This window comes from Pinus tabuliformis, chromosome 7 (genome assembly GCF_031772625.1).
Source record: "Pinus tabuliformis cultivar Carrire ecotype Pingquan chromosome 7, CPIR1, whole genome shotgun sequence".
In the NCBI taxonomy this organism is placed as follows: domain Eukaryota; kingdom Viridiplantae; phylum Streptophyta; class Pinopsida; order Pinales; family Pinaceae; genus Pinus; species Pinus tabuliformis.
This window is the reverse complement of record NC_142293.1, coordinates 373,854,777-373,878,478: the sequence shown is the minus strand read 5'-3', so window position 1 is coordinate 373,878,478 and position 23,702 is coordinate 373,854,777. Positions and strand designations below refer to the sequence as shown.

Here is a 23,702-nt window from a genome sequence, read left to right as displayed (position 1 = left end):
GTGCAATGGTTGAAAGAGGGTGAGAAGAAACCTAAGTTTTTTTAAAAATCCATGGTTCAAGATAGACTCTTTAAACAATTTTTTTTCACTCCAAGATAGACGTGGTTGTAGAGTCCAAGAACTGCTTTATCTTGACACCTTTTTTGTCCATGTTACTTCCCTTTTCCTATTGCTATCATCCAAATAAATGCAAAAAATATAAGGTTTTGTTAAGATAAGCATTCATATATCCTCTTTCTCATATTTTGTCAATATGCCTTATTGTTTTATTAAATTTTTCATGCAGCTATAGAATGGACATGATTTTGCAGCTAATCCATAGACCCCAGCTACTTCCATTGTTGATAGGGTGCGAGTGCGCCAACTCAGCAAAGGAGTATATGGGTAGATAGAGAATGATCCTGTTATGAATATAATTCATAACAATTAGCTAAATAAAATAAATATAAATATTAAATAATTAAAATATTATTTAGGTTAATTAGTCATTAAATTAAGTGAAAAGGCATGTCTAAAAGACATGGCCCTTTCACAAAGGGTCACCTGCTGAATTATAAAAGCAGGGTCCTCATTGTACATTCAATATCATCTTATACATTTTATATAATAATAAATAATAATTTTTAATACCTGTGTGTATTTTTAATAATTACATCTACAAGCTATCAAGTTTTTGTGCTTCAGCATAAGTTTTTATGCTACAATGGTATCAAAGCCATGACACACGATATAATCATGCGGGCCTTTGAACGTAGTTCGCCGCACAATGTGTCATTACGTTCACACCTTGATTATGTTGAACAAATCAGTATTCAAGAAGCATTTCAGCATTCCGAAAAATCATTTGCAGAAATCAAAGCATGTCAAAAGGAAATCGATAAGAGGGAAGTTGATAGCAACAGTGAAGAACAAAACAAGATCAAGATGAGGACTATCTTGAGAAACAAGGAGATGTAAAATATCATAACAATGAAGAAGAAGTCGTCAATGAAAAACTACAATTTGTGACTCCGGAGAAAGAGCAAGTTGTTGTAGATATTGACAATGAAAGGATATTAGATTTATCCTTGTTGGAAAAAGATGTCGATAAAACTTTGTCGTTGGTGGCTCTTGAGAAAAAACAAGGTTTAGGAGGTATAGAATCTATACAAGAGGATATAGTCAAACATTTAGGGTTTTCAAAAATGTTCACAAATTCTCGAGATATTCATGGTTGCAGTGAAAAATATGAAGAAATTCCCAAAGAATTTTTCTGCACGTTTTCGAAAAACTTCATATCAGATCCAGTCACAGTTCCCTCGTCTGATCTCACATACAATCGAGACTCTGTCAAAAATTTGTACCACCCAGAAGATGTGCAGCCTGATCTGATACTGAGAGAGAAAATGGAGGAATGGCTCTCGCATTACAATCTGGAGCCTCTCTTCAACTCCGAGGAAGAAAATTTCGAGGCATCCTTCCATTCTGTAATGAAGGAACGCAAACAGATATCATTAGACATGGGTGCATTGGTTGCGGGAGCTAAATTTCATGGAGACTTTGAAGAGAGATTGAAAGTAGTTTCAAAGAAGTGACAGCATCAAATGGATAGATCATTCTCTTTATCGATGAGATACATACAGTTGTTGGGGCAGGTGCTACAAGTGGAGCTATGGATGCAGGCAACTTATTAAAACCTATGCTTGGACGAGGCGAGCTACGTTGTATTGGAGCGACGACACTCAATGAATACAACAAATACATTGAAAAGGATGTTGCTCTGGAATGCAGATTTCAGCAAGTATATGTGGGTCAGCCATCAGTGGAAGATAGTATATCTATTCTTCGTGAATTGCGTGAATGCTTTGAATTGCACCACGGAGTTAGAATATCTGATGGTGCTGTTGGACACCTAATCCTAAAGGGTTAGTGTGGAAGCCGAAAAGACTAAGCAGTCCAAGAGACCTTGGGATCTGAAACCCAAGAGTCACAACATTGTATTATAAATGTACATCTCCTGTTAATAAAAAAATGTACTCACTGATTTATCTTTCATATCTTTTGTGCTGTCCATGTGTGTTTAACATGGTATCAGAGCAGGCGATTGCTGGCCCTGCTCATATTTGAGCCACTTGTTTTGTGGTCTCTACCTACATGTCAGTTCTGTCTTTCTCCTAATCAGAATTTCCAGTTTTACTGTGTGTTGTACACTGGTCTGACATGGTCTTACATTAGTATGCGTTGATGCTGCTCATTACAACGCTCATGTTACTATGCGTTGATGCTGCCACAGGTCCCAGGTTCCCAAATTAGTTTTTTTGTGCTGTAACTCCCGCAAGTTTTCTGTCATTGGCCTCATTATTCCCTGTCCCTCTGCCAGAAATTGGAGCGTTGGCTGCATTGTAATGAATGTGAGACCATGCGCTGTGTGCTCAGAGGTCTGCGTGTAAATGCCCTAGAATGCGCTGACGGTAGTTGTTTAACGCTTGAAAATGTTGAATGAATTCACACCTGCCCTGACCTGAGCACTGTTCTCACTGAACGCTGTCATCCTGACCTGATTTGAAACGTTTGCACTGTCCTTGTTTGGTCCGAGAAACATTCAATGGGTGTCAAATAATGTCGCAGAGGTTTTATTTATGTAACTGGGCCTTGGTACAGAATGAATCTGGCTGTTCTGGTGCCACGGGTCTGACAAAATATTAAGTTGCTACGGTTTGCGACGGGTCAGCTCGAATTCTTGGGTGAAAAGGGCTCATGGATTTCGCTGTGCGGGCTGGAGTTCTATTGCCTGCTACACAATTTGAATATAAAGTTCAACTCCTTCGTATATCTGCCATTTCTGCTTGAGCATTTCCTATTCTTGCCGCCAAACATACCCATCCATCCTGGATTCCTGGCTACCAAAGGCACATGAGCCTGTCATATTTGATTCTACGCCTACCTGACAGTTCATAGCGGTTTTTACAGCGCTCACACAGTGAAATAATGTTTGGTATCGACCTCCCTTCTGCTTCAGTGCACATATTGCATCTTTAATCATCTCAAAGTAAGTTGGATGAGCAGGTCCTGTATTGGTTCCCTTGGCAGCCCTGAGCTTCTTCTCATCGGCAGCCTCGGCCTTGGACTCGTCAACCTGATTTGTTTCAGCTAAGGCAGCTAATTCAGCAGGCACAGGGGACTCAGTGTCCAAAGAAGGAACCACTTCATCAGAAACCATTTCTTCTGCGATAATCATGGCCACGGTTAACTGGCCCATAATTCACCGGAATCGAACTCGAGACTAACGCACTTGGAAATCGCAAGACGCCCCCGAAACTTAAATTTTCTCACGAGAGAAAGAAGGCGGCTTCCTCTAGCGTGGTCGCTGTAACACCACAAAATTGCTGTACAAGTCCTTGTAGTTCTGATTGTAAGAATTGTTATGATTTTCAAAATATGAAACAGCTGGATTCTCCTATCCATCTGCTACGTTTTAATTAGCTCACAATGAGATCCGTTGGCCCCTCCTGGTGAATGCTCAATGCAATAGAGTCTGAATTAAAAAGGGCAACTTCATACGATTGGTTTCCTTGACAAAACTATGAAGTGGTGCTGACCCACATGGATTTCAAGCTTGATTTGTGTCAGCTTTGTAGCTGTGAAAAGTAAGTATTGGCAAAATGGATTAATCCCTATTCCGTGCATCAATAATCTCTGTACTTTTCCGTAGCTGCAAAATCCGAAAGAATTGGGTGAAGGAACGAAACCACTGAGTAAGTTCATGGAGGATTACTTTGGCTACGGCGTGATTTCTTTGGTGCTGTAGCTGGAGCCTTGCTCGGATTCTATGCTTTCTTTGCATTTGACATCGAGGCATTGAACTTCCAACACAGGTGAAAGGCATGGCAGAGGAGCTGCAAAATTCAGAGTTCTGCGAAGCGGCCATCTGAGTTTTTCCGTTTGTTTCTTTGATATTGAAATCCTTGTAATATTAATCCTTACGTAGGCTAACGTTTTGCTATAGGATGTGGATGCCTCTTCCAGCCTTCTCTTCTCGCTTTGGTAAGTGGGCATATCTATAAGCGAACTAATCCTCCTTGACACCGGCGAATTCCAAAACCGATATGATTCAAGGGTTCTCTAAGAGGAGCTCCAAGAAAATTGTATATTGGGTGGCATATAATTCCAGCCCACATAAGTAGTTGGTCCTCCATATTCTGGTACAGCCTAAGAAATTTTTTACCTTGGAAATGGGCATGCTAAACCAAAGTAGGTAGTCTTTGTGACTTATTACAGTTTAAATTTCTTCTGCATCTCTTTGTGATTTGATTGAGTCTGCTGGCTGGTATATTCGTTGGGCTCTGTGGAGAATCATCCTCCTAAACTACACTGACAGCTCCATTGTGGAGTAAGATTCGGTTAGCTTATATGTTACCAAGGACTCTTCTTTACTCTCCAACGCTCTCTACAATTGCCCCACTTTTCATAATTGAGAAAGACAAGGTCTGTGGCTTATGACCTTCTAATGTAATTTAGACTTTGAAAAGTTGGGAAAATTGTTGTGACCAAAACGGAGTAGATCATCGAATCTATGCCCGATATCAGTTTCTTGAATAATTCTGAGGTCTGTATTTCCTTATCAACAATTGTATTTGGCTGCACTCCTCAAGCATATGGGCCTCTGAAGTGTTTTCAGGATCATTTCCAACTTCTTTTGTAGTTTCATCAACTGTTTCCGACTTTTCAGCATACACGGCTGCATGTTCAGATTTAGTTTCAACTGAAGTGACTACAGTTTCAATATTTTGATTTTGTAACTTGGAGGGACAAGATATATCAGTGCTTGCAGTTTCAGCAATTTGATTTTGATTTTCATATCGTACCTTTGACAGGAAAGACAATAATTGCGAAAATGCCATGAAGATGAAAATAATTTGTTCACATATATCTTTGATATTTCTTGTGAATTTGGATTGAGATAGCCTTGAAGATAAATTATTCTGCCTAATGGAGTATTAAAGTATATAGAAGTTATCATCTTATTCCAAAAGTTGCATGATTTTACCATTCAGCCAAAACTTGGTGCAAATCGAAAGAGGAGCCACTTCTAATATCTTTAAAAAAAGGGTTAAAATAAGTGTATTTAACAGAGTTTGATTTGTTGATAAAATGGGAAGACTTTATGGAGTATTAGAGTTATTGAACACACTAATACATTCTAGTGCCGAAAACATAGTCAACATCAACAAAGACACTCTCTGTGACATTCAGAGTTGCCTGCGTAATGCACAGGAAAAGATAGATTTTTTGCAGCTTGAATCACAGCTACAGCAAGAAGAACTAAAAGGAAGGAGTCATTCTGAACCTGTTTATGTTCAAAACAATGAAGCGGACTCCCATAAACAGCATGTCAATATTGTTCAAGTTCATTCAAATCCAGTGCTCAATAAAGCAGCAATTGTACATGCAGATGCAGAAACTCAGTCTGCACTTCCCAAGCCCATCATCAGACCTTGGGAACAGCCTGTCCACAACAAGCACAGAACTGGTCTTGGATATGACAAGGACTTGTCCTTTCATATTCCAGACTATGCCAAGCCCATTCAGTTTCAAAGTGCTGGATTTATTCATGACAGTTTACCTGCTCTTCATGACAGTTCAGCTTCAGCTGTTCCAGACTCTGCCCCTCTTCCACAGCAACAGCAGCAGCAACAACAACAAAAACAGATTGTGAAATGCCAACACTGTGACCGAGTTGGCCATTTGAAAGATCATTGTTTTGATCTTCATCCATGTAAGCACTGTCATAAAACCTCTCATTCTTCAAACAGATGCTTCAAAAACAAATGTCCTGCAAGAACAAAGATTCATCTTGGATGGATCGCTTCTTGGCAATGGGCATCAACAGCCAAGAAGATATTCCAAACACATGTGAGAACTTGTTCCAGAGTATTGAACAGTCTTGCAATTGAGTTTTCTCCATCCTCTCACCTTGTATCTGACAGGGGGGGAAATGATGGTCATCTACAAGCTTCAAAGCCACATCAAGCGAGCCTGAGCCACAACCTGCCACACCAGTTTCAGAGTTGTAGCCAGAGACAAAGATGCCTGAACATGCCTTCAGTTGGCAATCTGGGACACTTCCTCTAGCAGAAGACTCCAGCTTCTTGCCAGTTTTGGAAGAGTTCCAGGAATTGCATTAAGCATTCCAGAGTTGTTGGTCATCCTTAAACCATCACAGATTAAGAACACTTCCTCTAGCAGAAGACCCCAGCTTCTTGCTAGTTTTGGAAGAGTTCCAGGAATTGCATTAAGCATTCCAGAGTTGTTGGTCATCCTTAAACCATCACAGATTGAGAACACTTCCTCTAGCAGAAAACTTCAGTTTCTTGCTAGTTTTGGAAGAGTTCCGGGAACTGCACTAAGCATTCCAGTGTTGGTGGTCATCCTTAAACCACCGCCCTTTTTTACTAACATTTCATAGAGCACATTCAGCCTAGTGCTGCCATGCATTTTTGCACATTTTGTATTACAGCTCTCTTCTTGGACTCATACATAACCCTTCGGATTAAGGGGGGGGAATGTTGGACACCTAATCCTAAAGGGTTAGTGTGGAAGCCGAAAAGACTAAGCAGTCCAAGAGACCTTGGGATCTGAAACCCAAGAGTCACAACATTGTATTTTAAATGTACATCTCCTGTTAATAAAAAAATGTACTCACTGATTTATCTTTCATATCTTTTGTGCTGTCCATGTGTGTTTAACAGGTGCACTAGTTGCAGCTACTGTTCTTTCAGACAGGTGTATTACTGGGCGCTTTCTACCTGACAAAGCAATTGATCTTGTTGATGAAGCTGCTGCAAAATTGAAAATGGAAATGACATCGAAGCCTATCGAATTGTATGAAGTGGATAGAGCTATGTTGAAGTTGGAGATGGAACGTATTTCTTTGAAAAATGATATGGATAAAGCATCCAAAGAATGTCTTAATAAGCTGGAATCTGATTTAGAGGCACTAAAAAAAATCAAAAAGAGCTTACGGACGAATGGGAGCAGGAGAAGACACTTAGGACTCACATTCAGTCAATCAAAGAGGAGGTGGACAGGGTGAATTTAGAGATGCAAGCAGCTGAACATGAGTATGATCTAAATCAGGCGGCTGAACTGAAGTATGGGACATTGATATCTCTTCAATGACAATTGGAAGAAGCTGAAAAGAAACTTGCTGAGTATTGGGAGATTGGTAAGTCGATGCTTCAGGAGGAAGTTACAAAAATTGATATTACAGAGATTGTGAGTAAGTGGACTAGTATTCCGATTTCAAATCTGCAGCAGTCAGAGAGGGAGAAGCTTGTCTTCTTAGAAGAAGAGCTCCACAAGAGAGTGGTGGGTCAAGATATTGCAGTGAAGTCTGTTGCTGATGCAATTCGAAGATCAAGAGCAGGACATTCTGACCCTAACCACCCAATCGCTAGTTTCATGTTTACGGGTCCAACTGGAGTAGGAAAAATTAAGCTGGCAAAAGCTCTTGCAAGCTATCTTTTTAATACGGAACATGCACTTGTAAGGATTGACATGAGTGAATACATGGAAAAGCATGTTGTATCTCATCTAGTTGGAGCTCCACTTGGGTATGTTGGCTATGAAGAGGGTGGACAGCTAACAGAGACTGTGCATCAAAGACCATATTCAAGGGTTTTTATTTGATGGGATTGAGAAAGCCCATACTGATGTGTTCAATATCCTTCTCCAGTTGTTAGATGATGGAAGGATAAATGATTCACAAGGGTGTCTAGTTGTTTATCTATCTTCCACTGGTGAACAAATTATAGGAGAAGAATTAGAAATTCCCAATGAAGAAGAGGAACAAGAAACTCATTTTGACTATCCATTGATAGAGGAACCAAAAGAATTAGAAGATCCTTACATAAGTTCTGAAGAATATATCATGGCTGAAGAAGGAGAAGGGGAGGTACACAATTTCAATGGTGAGAAAAATAGGGTTGGAGGAGCTAGAGGTATAGGAGGATGTGGAGATAGAGGCAAACAAGGGGGTAGAGGTAGAGGAAATCAAGATCCTTTTGGATTTCCTATTTTCCATGAAGATACAACACTCAAAATGAAGAATATTTCACCTTCTATTCTTCCTAATTTCCATGGAAAAATCAGTGAAGACCCAAGGACATTTCTCTTTGAATTTGAAGTATTATGCATATCATATCATTATCTTCGTGATGCTCAAAAATTCAAATTGTTCCCTACTACCTTAAAGTATTTGCCATTAAAATGGTTCATGAGTCTAGGAACGAATTCTATAAGGACATGGGCACAAATGAAAGAATCTTTCTTAGAGAAATATAGAGACTATTGTATGCCTCGCAACATTACAGGGGAAGTCTTCAAAATGACACAAAAAGAAGATGAGAATCTTGAAGACTTAGCCGAGATATTTGTCTATAATATTAAAAGGGCAAAAATGGATAGTTTAGATGAGGAAACTTTGAAAGCCCTCCTACTCAAATCTATCAAAGATGAGTGGATTGATCTCCTTAACTTAATAAGAAAAGGAGATATTTTTCAACTAGCATTTGTAGATATATGTGATTTATGTGTACATATCTCAAGGGGTAAAGCATGAGTTGAAAAAGGTCCTAGGGACCCTCTCTTATCAAGAATCAATAAATCTACAACTGGGACACTCAGTAGGGAAGAATTAGGAAGTTTGGTTGATACTTTTAAGACATATATTTTAGGGATTCTAAGTGAACAAATTGACATCCTTAAACTACAAAACAAGAAAAAGTCCAAAAATACTGCATTATCCATTTTTTGTCCTAGGTGTCGAAAGAAGCATGCCCTAAGAGAATTTCCTTTAGACTTAAAAACCATAGAAACTTTTGCCATATGTGTAGATAACCATGATACTAAGGAATGTCCTTATTTAACTAGTCTTAAGGTTCTAGTTAATGATGAAGGGATACCAAAACAAGTAGACCCTTGTTGAATTTAAGCTTCTGCGATCCATGTTAAGTTTAATGAGAAGATTTCAGCGAAAATCAAATTATATTATTTTTGTCAATGCGTTTCGAACCAATGATTGCCGTCCATCATTAGGGCTTTTTTACCGTTATCTATCTTGTTGAATTTAAGCTTCTATGATCCATATCAAGTTTAATGAGAAGATTTCAATGGAAATCACATTATAATATTTTTTTCGATCCGTTTCGAACCAACGAGTGTGGCCCTGGACCCTCTTTATTTTATTTCCAAAAGACCATGGTAGAAATCTCAAGAAAACCAACCACAAGGCTTTAGATCACAAAAATTTGATTAGTGTTTACAAAATAATTGGAATCCATCTTGGTAGCCTTGGGCTCAGCCACAATCATAATCTTGGAATCAAGGATGGCAGAATCCTTATGGGGCCTATGCCTAATATCAAAAATATTCACTATCCTATCCTAATTTTCCACCACAATTTTTACCCCAACCTAATCAAATTTCTCAAGCTAACCAATTACCTCAAGTCCAAATTCAAAATCAAAATCCACAGATCTCACTACCATTTGCATAAAAATCAAATCAATTACCTGCTCAACTACTTTTGAATCCCAATAATAAAATGTCACAAAAAACTTGTTTACAATATGGAAGGGGAAAATCCTCAAACCTATGTAATAAATCCACTAGATCTAAATAATGTTCAATTAAGGTCTGGTAGAGTATTGCAAATAAAATCCCCTGTTGTTATTCAGGAATCAAGGACAAATCTTCAAAAAGATAAAAATCAATCTGAAGAAGAAGAAACCTGTCTTCTTAGAAAGGAAATAATAAAACATAAAATGTTCTTATAAATACTCCTATTATAGAACAACCCTCAATATCCAGTAGACAACCTTTTCCTGAACAGTTGAAAATTGATGAAGGAGTAGAAAAACAAATCACATTGCCTAATTATAATATGCTCGATGAATTAAGAAATGTTTGTATAAAAATCCCTTTTTTGCAAACCATAAAATAAATACCAATCTTTGCAAAAACAATAAAGGAATTAAGTACTCAAAGATCAAGAAGAAAAATAAAAGATATAAAAGGAATTGAATTAGTCGGGAAAATTGCAGACTTCATGATGGGGAAACCAACAATAGAAAAATATCTAGATCTAGGGAGCCCCATTGTGAAAATTCACATCAATGGAGTTGAAATACCAAACACACTAATTGATCTAGGAGCAGCCATAAACATAATGAGTAAACAAGTGAAGGATTCAGTTAGGCTTCCCAACCTTCAATACACACCAACATTGTTACAATTAGAAGATAGGTCTGTAATTAAACCTGATGGTGTGTTAGAAAATGTTTGTGTATCCTTAGATTCTTAGAAATATCCTGTCGACTTTATGGTCTTAACAAACTGTAGGAATTTACAGGGTAAGTTCCTCAGACAAAACACCAAAGGACACCGCTCACAAACAGATCACAGATCAATACACCAGTACTTTTGACGTGGTTAAAAACCTCAAAGAGGGAAACAGTCCACGGCTTGAGCCAACGCGACCACTTCAGGCAATTTATTAATAAAAGAATGAAAATTTGCATAAGCTTCTCTCATGGAAGGTTAACCTACAAATGACCCTCCATGCTCTTTAAATAGAGATCATGGACCAATCGGGTGTTAAGCCATGGATCAAGTGTCGGTAATACCGAGGAGAGAATGAACCATCAGATCACTACATATCGTGACCGTCGGATTGTAAGTTACAAAATGTACATAGTAAAGAAACACACTTTACCTAACTCTATACTAGACCAAGTTATACTTAACTATTTCCTATGTGTCGGAATATCCTAACATCCCCCCTTAAGAACAACTTGGGATAGGATTGAAGGATTTACAAATATGACACAATAGGAGAAGGAAGGAGGCACTAGAGCCTATCCCCCCTTAGTGACAACTTCCTGAACTCCAACCATAAATCGAAGTTTAGTGAACTTCACCTCTGTGAGAGCCTTTGTAAAGATGTCTGCAACTTGATCATCTGTTGAACAATATTGCACTTCAAGAACATGGTCGTGAATGAGCTTTCTGATGAAGTGCATGTGCAGTTCAATGTGTTTGTTGCACTGATGTTGGACTGGATCTTTGCATACTTGAATGGCACTTTGATTATCACACCAAAGTGTAGTCGGATGTTGCTGCTGAAAGCCAAACTCTGACAGGATCTGACGAAGCCACAAGACTTCCTTACTAGCTTCTACGGCACCACGATACTCTGCTTCTACTGAAGAAAGAGAAATGGCACCTTGTTTCTTGCAAGCCCATGTAATAGGTCCTGAACCAAGAGTGAACACATAACCTGCAGTAGACTTTCGATCATCATGGTCACTAGCCCAATCGGAATCAGTGAAACCAACCAATAGAGGAGATGCTTCGGCACTGTAATGAATCCCAAACTGAACTATACCTCGAACATAACGAAGTATTCTTTTAGCTGTTTTCCAATGACTTTCACGTGGGTTTTGCATAAACCGAGCAACAAGGCCAACAGCAAAGGAAAGGTCAGGACGAGGGTTAGATACAAAAGTTTTCCTACAAGTTGACGATATAAGGTAGCATCAACTTCAGGAGAAGTACAAGTGACTGAAAGTTTGACTCTAGACTAAAAGGGAGAAGGGGCTAGCTTACAGTCTTCCATGTGAAAATGGCGTAGAATATCACAGGCATACTTGGACTGGGAAAGGGAAATACCTTCCTTGGATTGCAAGACTTGAAGACCAAGAAAATAATGTAAGTCTCCTAAGTCTATCATTTCAAACTTCCTTTTAAGGCTAGTCTTCACATGGTTTATCAGGTTTGGATCACTACGAGTCAGGATAAGATCATCAACATAAAGAAAAAGAATGATAAGAGACTTGCCCACTTTCTTGGTGTAGACAGTATTGTCAGAATGACACCTAGAAAAGCCATTTTCTACAAGAAAGTTATCCATTTTAGCATACCAAGCTCGAGGAGCTTGCTTGAGACCATAAAGGGATTTCTTAAGCCGACATACAAGGTTGGAGTCTGTTTGTATAAAGCCAATAGGTGGTTCCATATAGATTTCTTCATGCAAGTCCCCATGCAAGAAGGCGGATTTAACATCCATCTGATGGACTTCCCATTTGAAAGAGGCAGCAAGGGGAAGAACAAGGCAGATAGAGTTCATTTTGGCAACAGGGGAGAAGGTTTCAGTATAGTCAATGCCTTCAACTTGTGAAAAACCCTTAGCAACAAGACGAGCTTTATGTTTATCAAATTTCCCATCTAGTCCATACTTGGTTCTGTAAACCCATTTGCATCTAACAAGTTTTCGTCCCTTTGGTAGAGGAACAAGATCCCATGTATCATTTGCCAATAATGAATGATATTCTTCATTCATAGCTGCTTCCCAATCTGGATGGCCTGAAGCTTCTGCAAAGGTGTCAAGATCATAATTCACTGAATCTTGAGCCATTAAAGAAGAGGCTCTATCAAACTGAGAACGTGTATGTTGCTAATCTGTAGGATCACCAACAAGATCACCTGTTGCATCCCGAGTAGCACGGACCCATTTTGGAAGCTGACGAGCTGAAGGAGAATCTTGAGAAGGTGGGGGAGGATTTTCATCCTCTCTTTCATCATCTGAAGAAGAAATATTTTCAAAAGTAGAAGAGATAGGGAGAGGTGGCACTTCCACCGAACTAGGCTCGTAGGCCGATATATTTACAGCAAACTTTACATCTCTTCTAATGATAACATTTTTGGACTTAAGTGGAATAAGTCTATATCCTTTGACATCTTCAGAATATCCAACAAAAATACATTTTTCACTCTTAGGTTCTAAAGCTTTATGTTTCTCATGTGGAATATGGGCCCATGCTTCACTTCCAAAAACACAAAAGTGACTTACATCTGGTTTAATTGAGCTCCATGCTTCTTCTGGAGTGATATTCTTTAAAACCTTAGTAGGACTGTGATTTATTATGTAATTTGCACAGTTAATTGCTTCTGCCCAATAATTAAGACTAAGTCCTTTAGATTGAAGCATACAATTAGCCATTTCCTTTAAGGTGTGATTCTTCCTTTCAGCTACACCATTTTGTTGTGGAGTATATGGAACAATATGTTGCATTTGAATTCCATTCTCAGTGCAAAAGTTGATGAATTTGTTGTTAACATATTATCCACCATTATCAGATCTTAGCTTAAGAATTTGATGTCTAGATTGTTTTTCAACAAAAGCCTTAAAGGCCAAGAACATGTTAAATACTTCACTCTTGAGTTTTAAGAAGTATACCCAAGTGCGTCTGGAGAAATCATCAATGAAAGTTAAGAAATACTTGCAGCCAGAGAATGAAACAACTGGAAGTGGACCACATAAATCACTATGCACAAGCTGTAAAGGGGTTGAGGCGTGCCAAGAGGCACGTTTTTCAAAACTGTCCCGATGATGTTTTCTGAGTACACATCCGGAACAAACACCATCTCTGCAAGATACCATTGGAAGACTTGTCACCATATTTTCTTTACATAGATTCTGAAGAGAGCGATAGTTTAAGTGACCAAATCGCTCATGCCAAAGTTTTCTCACTTCATCATTATGAGCAACAAATACCGAGGGAAGATTTGATGACCCAAAGTTGTGAAACTTATACAACCTTGTAGAATCATCAGCAATGCCAGTAGCTAAAATCTGTCTAGGATCTCTTAGGTCCTTAATTACAACATCATGAGGTGAAAATTCAACGATTTTACCTTCACCTGAATGAGTTATCTGATATATAGATAGAAGGTTGCAGGATAAGGTTGGAACACATAATACATCATTAAATTGACCATTGTATATATTAACAGTTCCAGTCCCTACAACACTAAGAGATCTATCATCACCAACATATATATTTTTGGTGTTACAATCATTTAAACAAGAAAACATGGCTTTGTTTTTGGCCATGTGATAAGAAACTCCAGAATCAATAAGCCACTCATGAGAATGAGAAGAAGAAGATACATTTAGTGCATAGCCAGACCGAGATGCTTGACAAACACATGCAGAAAGTGCCATTCCTGAAGATGAAGTTGAAGTTGAAGAGTGCTCCAAATGGATATTATGCTTCTTCATTGCTGCTTCCAAGGCTTCCATCTTCTTAAAGCATTTGGATTCTAAGTGGCCATCTCGATTACAAAAGTTGCAATGTCTATCAGTCTTCTTCCCTTTGTTTTTATTTGTCTTATCATTTTGTTGAAATGATTTTTCATTTTGAGGCTGAAATTGCTTAGGACCCTTGTTTGGTTTAGGACCATTCCTTTTAGGATACAACTTCTTAAGATTCTTTGAATTTGGTTGCTGCTGGGCGGCTAACGCTTTCTTAGAAGAGTTTCCAAGATTAAGAAGACCAAGGTGTAAGAGTTTTTATTCTTCTCTTATTAAAGAATCACAAAAGGAATCAAAGGAAGGGGACTTGTAGGCTTGTCCTTGAGAAATGAAGGCTTCTCTTGTAGAATGGAAGGTGGAAACAAACACAGAATAGGTTGGTCCCAACTTAGTAAGAATGGAGTAGATAAGGCTACTATCTTCTTTCTTAACCTTAACACCTTCCAAGAGAAGTCTAAGGGTCTTGAACTTGGACAAAAAATCTTCAATGCAAGAAAAATTATTAGGGTCCAATGTAAGCAACTCATTTTCGAGTTGATGGGCTTTAAGTTCATTTTTAATTCCAAAAACTTTAGTGATCTGTTTCATTTCTTCTTCAGGAGTATCAAGTTCTGCAATATGGAATCTAAGATCTGGAGAAATAGACATCCCTATCAACCCACGGGCTTGATCTTGCCTATTTTCCCATTTAGCTGCCTTATCTTCATATTTCGATTTAGTTTCTTGGCCTGAGGCTATTCTGTAGAGACCTTTACTTCTAAGTAAATCCACAATGTAGGACCACCATTGGAAGTAGATGGTGCTATCAAGAATAACTTAGCATGGACTTTCCATTTTAACAGAAAACTGAAGCTATAGATGCTGAAACTAAGTGTTCCAATGGAAAGATCTCGAAAAATTAAGGCTGGTTCAAAAAAAATGGCTCTGAAAACGGCTTTCGGATGAAGAAGTCATGGCTTTTTGAAGAAAAATTTGATGAAGATGCCGACGAAGTGCGGGAATGTGGGGAAATGAAAAATCTGCCCCCACAAAAAGGAGACTTGAACTCAAGACCTCTACTCTCATAATTTAGCTTTGGACCAAGTGAGCTAAACAAGTTTGAGAGAGAGAGAGAGGGGGGGGTTGAAGCTTTGGGTTGCGTGCTTTCTTTGAGAAAGCTCTTTTTCCCTACAAAACAAAAAACACAAAACCCAACACGGACATAAAAAAAAAACGAACCTTACGGCTCGAAGTTAGCTTTAGCCGGAAACTAAATATTTTCCTCAATGTTTCTAATTTTCCGAGATCAGAATAAGGCGCAGAGGAAAAGAGCATACGCATGAGAAAAATCCTTCCTTTCAGTTTCTGATTTGCCCAGATCGCACAGAGCCGTGGGGCAAAGAGCATACGTAGAAATGAAAGGTATAGATCCGGTAATAAAAAAAGCTAAATAAACCGAAACCGAAATAAACAGAGAGAAAATAACTGTAAACTGCAAATAAACATTGTATACCTCCAGATCTTAAAAATGACATACCTAGGGCTACCGAAAACCTTTTCGTGTGAAACAAAAGGGGTTCCTCACTGGAACAGATGCTTTCAACACAATAGAGTAGTCCTATCGGCTCGAAAGCAGTCAAAAACAGTATATCTAGGAAACGATAGTCGGATGCAGTTCTACCGGCTTCAGATTTGGATCACCAACGGACGCGGCCCTCAAATAGCTCTGATACCATGTAGGAATTTATAGGGTAAGTTCCTCTGATAGAACACCAAAGGACACCACTCACAAACAGATCACATATCAATACACCAGTACTTTTGACGTGGTTAAAACCCTCAAAGAGGGAAACAGTCCATGGCCTAAGCCAACGCGACCACTTCAGGAAATTTATTAATAAAAGAATGAAAATTTACAAAAGCTTCTCTCATGGACGGTTAACCTACAAATGACCCTCCATGCTCTTTAAATAGAGATCATGGACCAATCAGGTGTTAAGCCATGGATCAAGTGTCGGTAATACCGAGGAGAGAATGAACCATTGGATCACTACATATCATGACCGTCGGATTGTAAGTTACAAAATGTACATAGTAAAGAAACACGCTTTACCTAAATCTATACTAGACCAAGTTATACTTAACTATTTCCTATGTGTCGAAATATCCTAACACACACAAGAATAATCTAGGAGGACATCCATTAATCCTAGGAAGACCTTGGTTAGCTACAACTGATGCTTTCATAGATTGCAGATCATGTGACATTTTTATCTCATATGGAAGTTCTACAAAGAAATTTACATTATATCCACCTGCAAAAACAACAATAGAAATAGAGAATGAGGAATGGATAGATGATGATGATATACAACTTATTTTCACTACTGAACAAGTAAGAGAGGAGGACCAAATTTTAAATCTAATGGAAACTAATGAATCCTCCTCACATTATGACCATAGTCGAAACAAATATCTCTCATCTAGAAAAGTATCTTTACTCTCTATGGAAAAATTTGGAAATTCTTCAATAGAAAATTTTCCAGGTAAAATTTTAAACATTAATGAAAACCTGGAAGAATTACAAAAGAATCAATTGGTAGCAATTTTACAAAAACATTTTTCTTCTTATGCATGGTAATACACTGATATGAGAGGAATTAATCCTAAAACTTGAATGCATCATATCTACATTGAAAAAAGTGCAAGACCAGTTAGAAAACCACAAGGAAGAATGAACCCAAATCTGAAAGAAATTGTTAAGGAGGAAATACAAAAACTGCTAAATATAAACCTCATCTATTGAATATCAGACAGTTAGTGGGTTTCACCCCTAATAATCATTCCTAAGAAAAATTGGGAATGGAGAGTATGTATCAATTATAGGGAATTGAATAAAGCAACATTAAAAGACCACTTTCCACTTCCTTTCATAGATCAGGTCTTGGACACATTAGCAGGGAAAAGTATTTTTCATTTTTGGATGGTTTATTAGATATAATCAGATTTAGGTAGCAACTGATGATCAAGTTAAAACCACATTTATCAGTCCATGGGGAACTTATGCTTACCGAGTACTTCCCTTTGGATTATGCAATGCTTTGACAACATTCCAAAGAGTAGTTCTCAGAATTTTCTCTAATCTTATTCACGATTGTCTGGAAGTGTATATGGATGATTTCACAGTTTATGGTCACCATATTTCAAGAGATGGAATTAAGGTAGGCTCATCTAAAGTAGAGGTCACTTCTAAAATATCAGTGCCAAAATGTCAACGAGATGTTAGGAGTTTTCTTAGTTTTAATGGATCTTATAGAAGGTTTTTACAAAACTTCACAAAATTTTCATCTCCACTCTTCAAACTACTTACCGAAGACTGTGAATTTAGTTGGCATCTTGATTGTCAAGCTACCTTTGAAACTTTGAAAAAGAAAATCTCTAAAGCACCTATATTAAAAGGACCTAATTAGAAAATTCCTTTCCATATATCAACTCTTTCTTCAGATACAACCTTAGGAGTCGTGTTAGGACAAAAAGACCTTACTACTTTTGCAATCTATTATAGCAGTAAAAATTTAACTCCAACAGAGCTAAATTATACTATAACTGAGAAGGAGTATTTAGTTGTAGATGATGTCGTTAACAAATTCAAACATTATATAACTGGCTTTGAAACTTTCATTCACACAAACCATTCTCCCATTAAATATCTAATGAATAAACCAATCACTAATGGAAGAATAAATAGATAGATCTTACTATTACAAGAATTCAACATCACCATTCTCGATAGACCCGGAAAAAAATAAAAAAATAAAAAATAAAAAATAAAAATAAAAATAAAATAAAAAAAATTGTTGGCCTTTTATATAGAATTCAGAATGATAACAATGATCAACCTATGGAGGATAAATTTCCTGATAAATATCTTTTTCCAATATCTACTAAATCACCTTGGTATGCAAATATTGCTAACTATTTAGCTATAGCGAAAATACCATTTCATTTGTCTCCTAGCGAAAAGAGTAGGATAGTTCACAATAGCATATATTATTAATGGATAAAGGAAGAATTGTACAAAACATGACCAAATCTCATAATTAGAAGATGTGTTTGAGAATATGAGATACCAGAAATACTTAAATCATGCCATGATTAACCATGTGGGGGACTTTTTTCTAACAGAAGAAGTTCTTATAAGGTCCTACTCTTAGGATATTATTGGGCTTCCATTTTCAATGATACCAAGGAATATGTTAAGCGATGTGACAGTGGTCAGAGAATGGGGAAACCTACTCTTTCAAAAGCAATTCCATTACAACCTCAAGTACTCATTGAACCATTTGGGAAATGGGAACTAGATTTTGTTGGTCTAATCAATCCACCTTCAAAACAAAAAAGGTATATTCTGGTATGTATTGATTATGTAACTAAATGGGTAGAAGCTAAAGAAATTCCTCTTGTTACTGAAAATGTTCTAGTTTCTTTTCTTTTTTAGGATATTTTCACTCATTTTGGTGTCCCAAGAGAAATTGTTACAGATCAAGGAACACAATTTACATCCAGATTAATGGAGAAGCTTCTAGAGTAGTATAAAATCAAGCATCAGAAATCCACTCCATACCATCCATAAGCCAATAGACAATTTGAGTCTACAAAAAAGGTGATTAAAGAAATTCTTACCAAGACTGTACACTTACATAGGAAAGAATGGGTAGAAAATCTTCCAGAAGCTTTGTGGGCTTATAGAACTCCATGGAGAAGTACTACAGGAAATACTACCTATGAACTTGTTTATGGGAAACATGTATTACTTCCAATAGAGTTCCAGATTCAGACCTATATAATAGCAGTCTAGTTGGATCTTGACTTATCAAAAGCGCAAAAGCAAAGGATGGGACAACTCAATGAGCTTGATGAAATAAAACAAGAATCCTTCCAGAAGACCAGCCTAGTTCAACAATAGAGATCCAGATGGCATGAAAAATACATTAAAGAAAGAAAATTTCATCTAGGAGATTAGGCATTACTTTTTTATTCAAAGTTCAAAAACTTCTAAGGAAAATTCCAAACTCATTGGCTTGGACCTTATGAAGTTTAAAATGTCTTTGACAATGGTGCAGTGAGAATCAGGACTACTGATGAAGAGAAAATTCATCTTTTAGTGAGTGGAAATCACCTTTATCAGAAGCCATTGACAAAAGAAGAATTTGTCAAAAATTTCCAAGATAATTCAGAATTGAAGATGGTTGAGAAGAATTCTTCTTCTTTTCCACCTTAGAAATTTTATTATTCTCTATTAGAAAGAAAAAAAAAATATATATATATATCTATATATATATATATATATATATATATATATATATATATATATCTATATATATATATATATATATATATATATAAAGAAAATAATAATAATGTATAAACATGAAAACCAACTTCTGTTGGCACCTTAAATTTTCTCTTCACCATTTTTTCTAAAAAATCCCTTTTTCTAAACATCCCTTTCTTAAAAATCTTTCAGCTACAGAATTAGTGACTTTCTGTAGCTCGGGCAAGTTTCTACAGCTCTAATAAGATTTCTGCAACCAATCTGACAGGGACACTTGGTGGCTCAAATTGAAGAAATGATTAACTCCTTTCAAGTGCAAAGTACCTGCAAAAGACATCAAAGGACAAATAAAGGTTAGCAAATCAATCTAAGGTATGTGACACTTTAATTATACAATAGGGGTTACATATTGCATATATGAATTGTGTGGACATAACAATACCGAAATAAAAATGAAATCATTGTAGTTCATGGATGATAGTCCCTTGTAAAATCCATTATAGTCTGCCACCATTTTAACTTCTATCTCATCCTCATTTCAAATCCATTAATTGGATTGCTGAATCATTAAAATAAATGCATTTAAACAACTAACTCATCTCTGTAAACCTTCATCATACTCACTCGTTCTCTCATTCTTCGAATTCATACATTCCTTCCATTCGAGAGAAAAACGCTACTAAGACCATTTTCCTTGTCAAGTAAACAATTCTTGAGATGAAACATCTCTCATCATGAGTGTTATTGTTCGAACAAAACTGACAGAAATGAAATTTTTGGAAGGATACCCTCAGACCAGTGAATTATTACAGACATTTCAGTCGTTAAATTTCATAGAAAAGTTTTATGGTTTCCATAGGAAGGTGACAAAAACCTTTGCACGATATTTGGATGGAACAAAGGTTGAAATAGGCAATGTCAAGTTCACAGTAACAGAGTCCCTAATTTCAGAAGCCACCGAATTGCCTAGAATTGGAGAAAAGTGGTTCAAGAAAAGAGGAATTGAAGGGGAAGATTGAAAAGTATTCTTGAAAAACACAGGCATGGATACTACCATCTTCAGAAAAGGTATTCCTAGTTCTTCCCTCAAAAGTAAATGGAGAAATTTTCTCCTTGTCCTTCAGAAATTTGTTACTTGCGAAGGTCGATTTGGGTGTATGCTTTTCTATCACATTAGGCTATTGATGAATTTCCTTGAAGAGAATCAATTGAATCTTCCATATTTTCTGTTGCATAGCCTTAAGAAAATGTCAATGAATGTTCAAAAGAAAATACATTCTATAGACAACACAATGTACTATCATGGATTAATAAAAATCTTGATTGAGTTTCACCTTCAAAGAATTGTCATTAGGAAAATTTTCTAGTAAGAAATCATTTTGAAGAGAAAACCCCTAAACAACCAAGTGGTAGCAAAATAATTAGGGGAAGAAAGAGAAAAATGGAGACAGTGATAGAACAAGAACCACGATCTCAACAAGAGTTGTCAAAGGATGATTTACCAATTGTAGAAATTTTACAGAAAATGAATAGAGAAAGTCTTAGAACAAGGAAAGTTAGCAAGGAAACTAAGTTTTTACCACAAACAAAAATCCTCCCTTAGAAAGAAAATGCAAAATCGAAAGAAAATAAAATTCAAGAATGGCTAGCCACAGGTTTGAGAAGAAGCACTAGATTGAACACAGTGAAAAAAGTAGCCTCAAGAGTTGCAGAACATATCAATGTTGAGTTGAAAGAGCAATCTGAAGGTCTCAAGAACTCTCTGAGAAAATCACTGAGACTGTCACCAGGAGTATTACCACCTCCCTTAATTTCACCTCCAAGGAGTCGAGTACAAAGTCGAGGTATTGATCTTGTTCAGCAAGAAATTTATGATTACATAGAATCATTAGAGAGAAAGGAAGCAACAACCAAAGGATCAATTAAGAGCCAAAAATAAGTAAGTAACCAGTTTAATGAGCCACAAGAACCTCCAATATCTAATGTATTGAAGCAAGAAATATTGGAGTTGGAGACATTAAACAGGTACCTCAAAACTGAAAATCAAATGCTAGAGGCACAAAATGGAATTCAAATTTCCAAGAGTGACAACTTTATTCTCCACTTAAGTCTATGGTATAAAAAGAAAAAGAAGTTAAAGAAAGAAAGCAAGGTAGTGAAAAGACAAATCCTTAACCTGGAGTATAAGATCCGTATGAGGAAACCAAGGATGGTAGTGGTTGCCAAGAAGAAGAAGAAATTGAAATCTGGATGTGATAGCAAGGATATACAGGATAATGACAATGGTGTGTTCTATGAGGACATACAAAACCTCAAGTATGGGGGAATGTAGAGATGAAGAACTGCTTTATCTTGACACCCATTTTGTCCATGTTACTTTTCTTTTCCTATCACTATCATCCAAATAAATGCAATAAATATAAGGTTTTGTTAAGGTAAGCATTCATATGTCCTGTTTTTCATATTTTTTTCAATGTGCCTTATTGTTTTATTAAAGTTTGCATGCAGCTACAAAATTGACCAGATTTTGCAGCTGATCTACAAATTTGAAGCTACTTCCATTGTTGACAGGGTTCAAGTGTACTAGCTTAGAAAAGGAGTATATGGGTAGATAGAGAATGATCCTCTCATGGATTTCTTGTTGTTTACTTGAGCTATTCCATCAATATATTCACACTACAGCACGGTCAACCAAGACAATCAACCGTAAGATAACATGCTAGAACAAAGTCTGAGTTTGAAGAGATATTATCAATTTGATTTTTCAATAGAAAATCGATGAAAAAGAGATATGATTTGGATTGATAAGGATTGTAGCAAAGACCCGTAGGCTTTAATTTCTCATGTTGTTAACTAAAAACTATATAAGAAAAAAGGCAGCTCTGTGTTAAGAGTGTGCCACTGAATGTAATTTTGAAGTGTCATGTAGAAACTCTTGTCCGATTAATGCAAAGATCTTGGTTCATACATTTTATGTGCTATTAATTAAGTCTATTGACTGCCTCATGGAGGGTCCCTGCATGTAGATCAGGTCTTTGATTCACTGCAATTATATTTTCTTTTATTTCGTAGATTTAATTTATGGATGATCTACTTTTATATTTTTAGGATGTAGTTCAATGGAGTTCACGACTAGGTTCACTTGATTGATCTATGTATCCATAATCTTATTTGCTTTATACCTAGCATAACTCAATAATCTTGTTTGTTTTACATCTAGCATAACTCAATTATCTTGTTTGCCTTATACCTAGTATAACTCATTGATTTCGTTTCATTCATAGTTTATTTATTTGATAGCTTAGTAATCTTGTTTCTGCTTTACTTTTGCTATGAATGAAGTTGCAATATATAAGAGTGACAGTCCCTCTTAGCATCTAAACTCGCACATTTCACCTTTTTAAGTTGATAAAATATGATCTCCTTCATATCATTTCATGCTTTCACAATTAGCTCTGTTTAGTTGCAACATAAAAAAAATCCGAAAACAATTGAAAAGTAGATTAACTTAATATATTCATTGAAATGAGTTAAGATCATTATTCAACCATTCTAAAAAGATCAATTCAATTAGAACTAACTCTAGAGATTTCATTTAGAATAATCAATTAACAAATCTTAAAAATAACATCCCAATATAGATAGTCTCATCATCTCCATACTCATTCGAGAGTTTGACATTAATTTAGATAACAATAACATAATCACCTTAATGACATAAGTGACTTCTAGCACATATAGTGCACTTGTACTTCATCAGTTTACAAGCCTTGGTTGATAATTTATGCTTGCAATTTAAGAACATTAAATTGACTAAACAATGGCTCTAGGGAACTTCAACATAATGAAATCGAATGGGAATCGATGGGTTATAACAAGGATGTAGTTTCTAAACCAGCTCTAAATAGGCAACAAACTATTAACAGGACTATGCATTGTATTCCCAGGCTTGTCAACGAAGATAAACATGACACTTTGATGAGGGTGATCTTATTCCAAGAAGTGGAGGGATAGATAATGTCCATGGCTCGAAACAAAGCACCCGGACCAAAAAATTACACCAAATTTGTTTTCAAGGCATGCTGGAGTTTTATAATCATTGAGATTCATGAGTTGGTGGAGGAATCTAGAAATATTTAGTTGATGTGGGGAGGATTGAATGCTACTTTTATCTCTTTAATCCCTTAGTTCAAGAAATCTGAAGACCAGGTGGATTTAGATCCATTGCATTATGCAATGTAATTTACAAAGTAA

General features: G+C 36.7%; 1 pseudogene; it reads left to right on the top strand.

The window, feature by feature from the left end:
* The first annotated feature begins 1,184 nt into the window (after positions 1-1,184).
* Positions 1,185-23,702, top strand: part of LOC149247542 (chaperone protein ClpB3, mitochondrial pseudogene) — a 41,008-nt pseudogene continuing 18,490 nt past the window's right edge.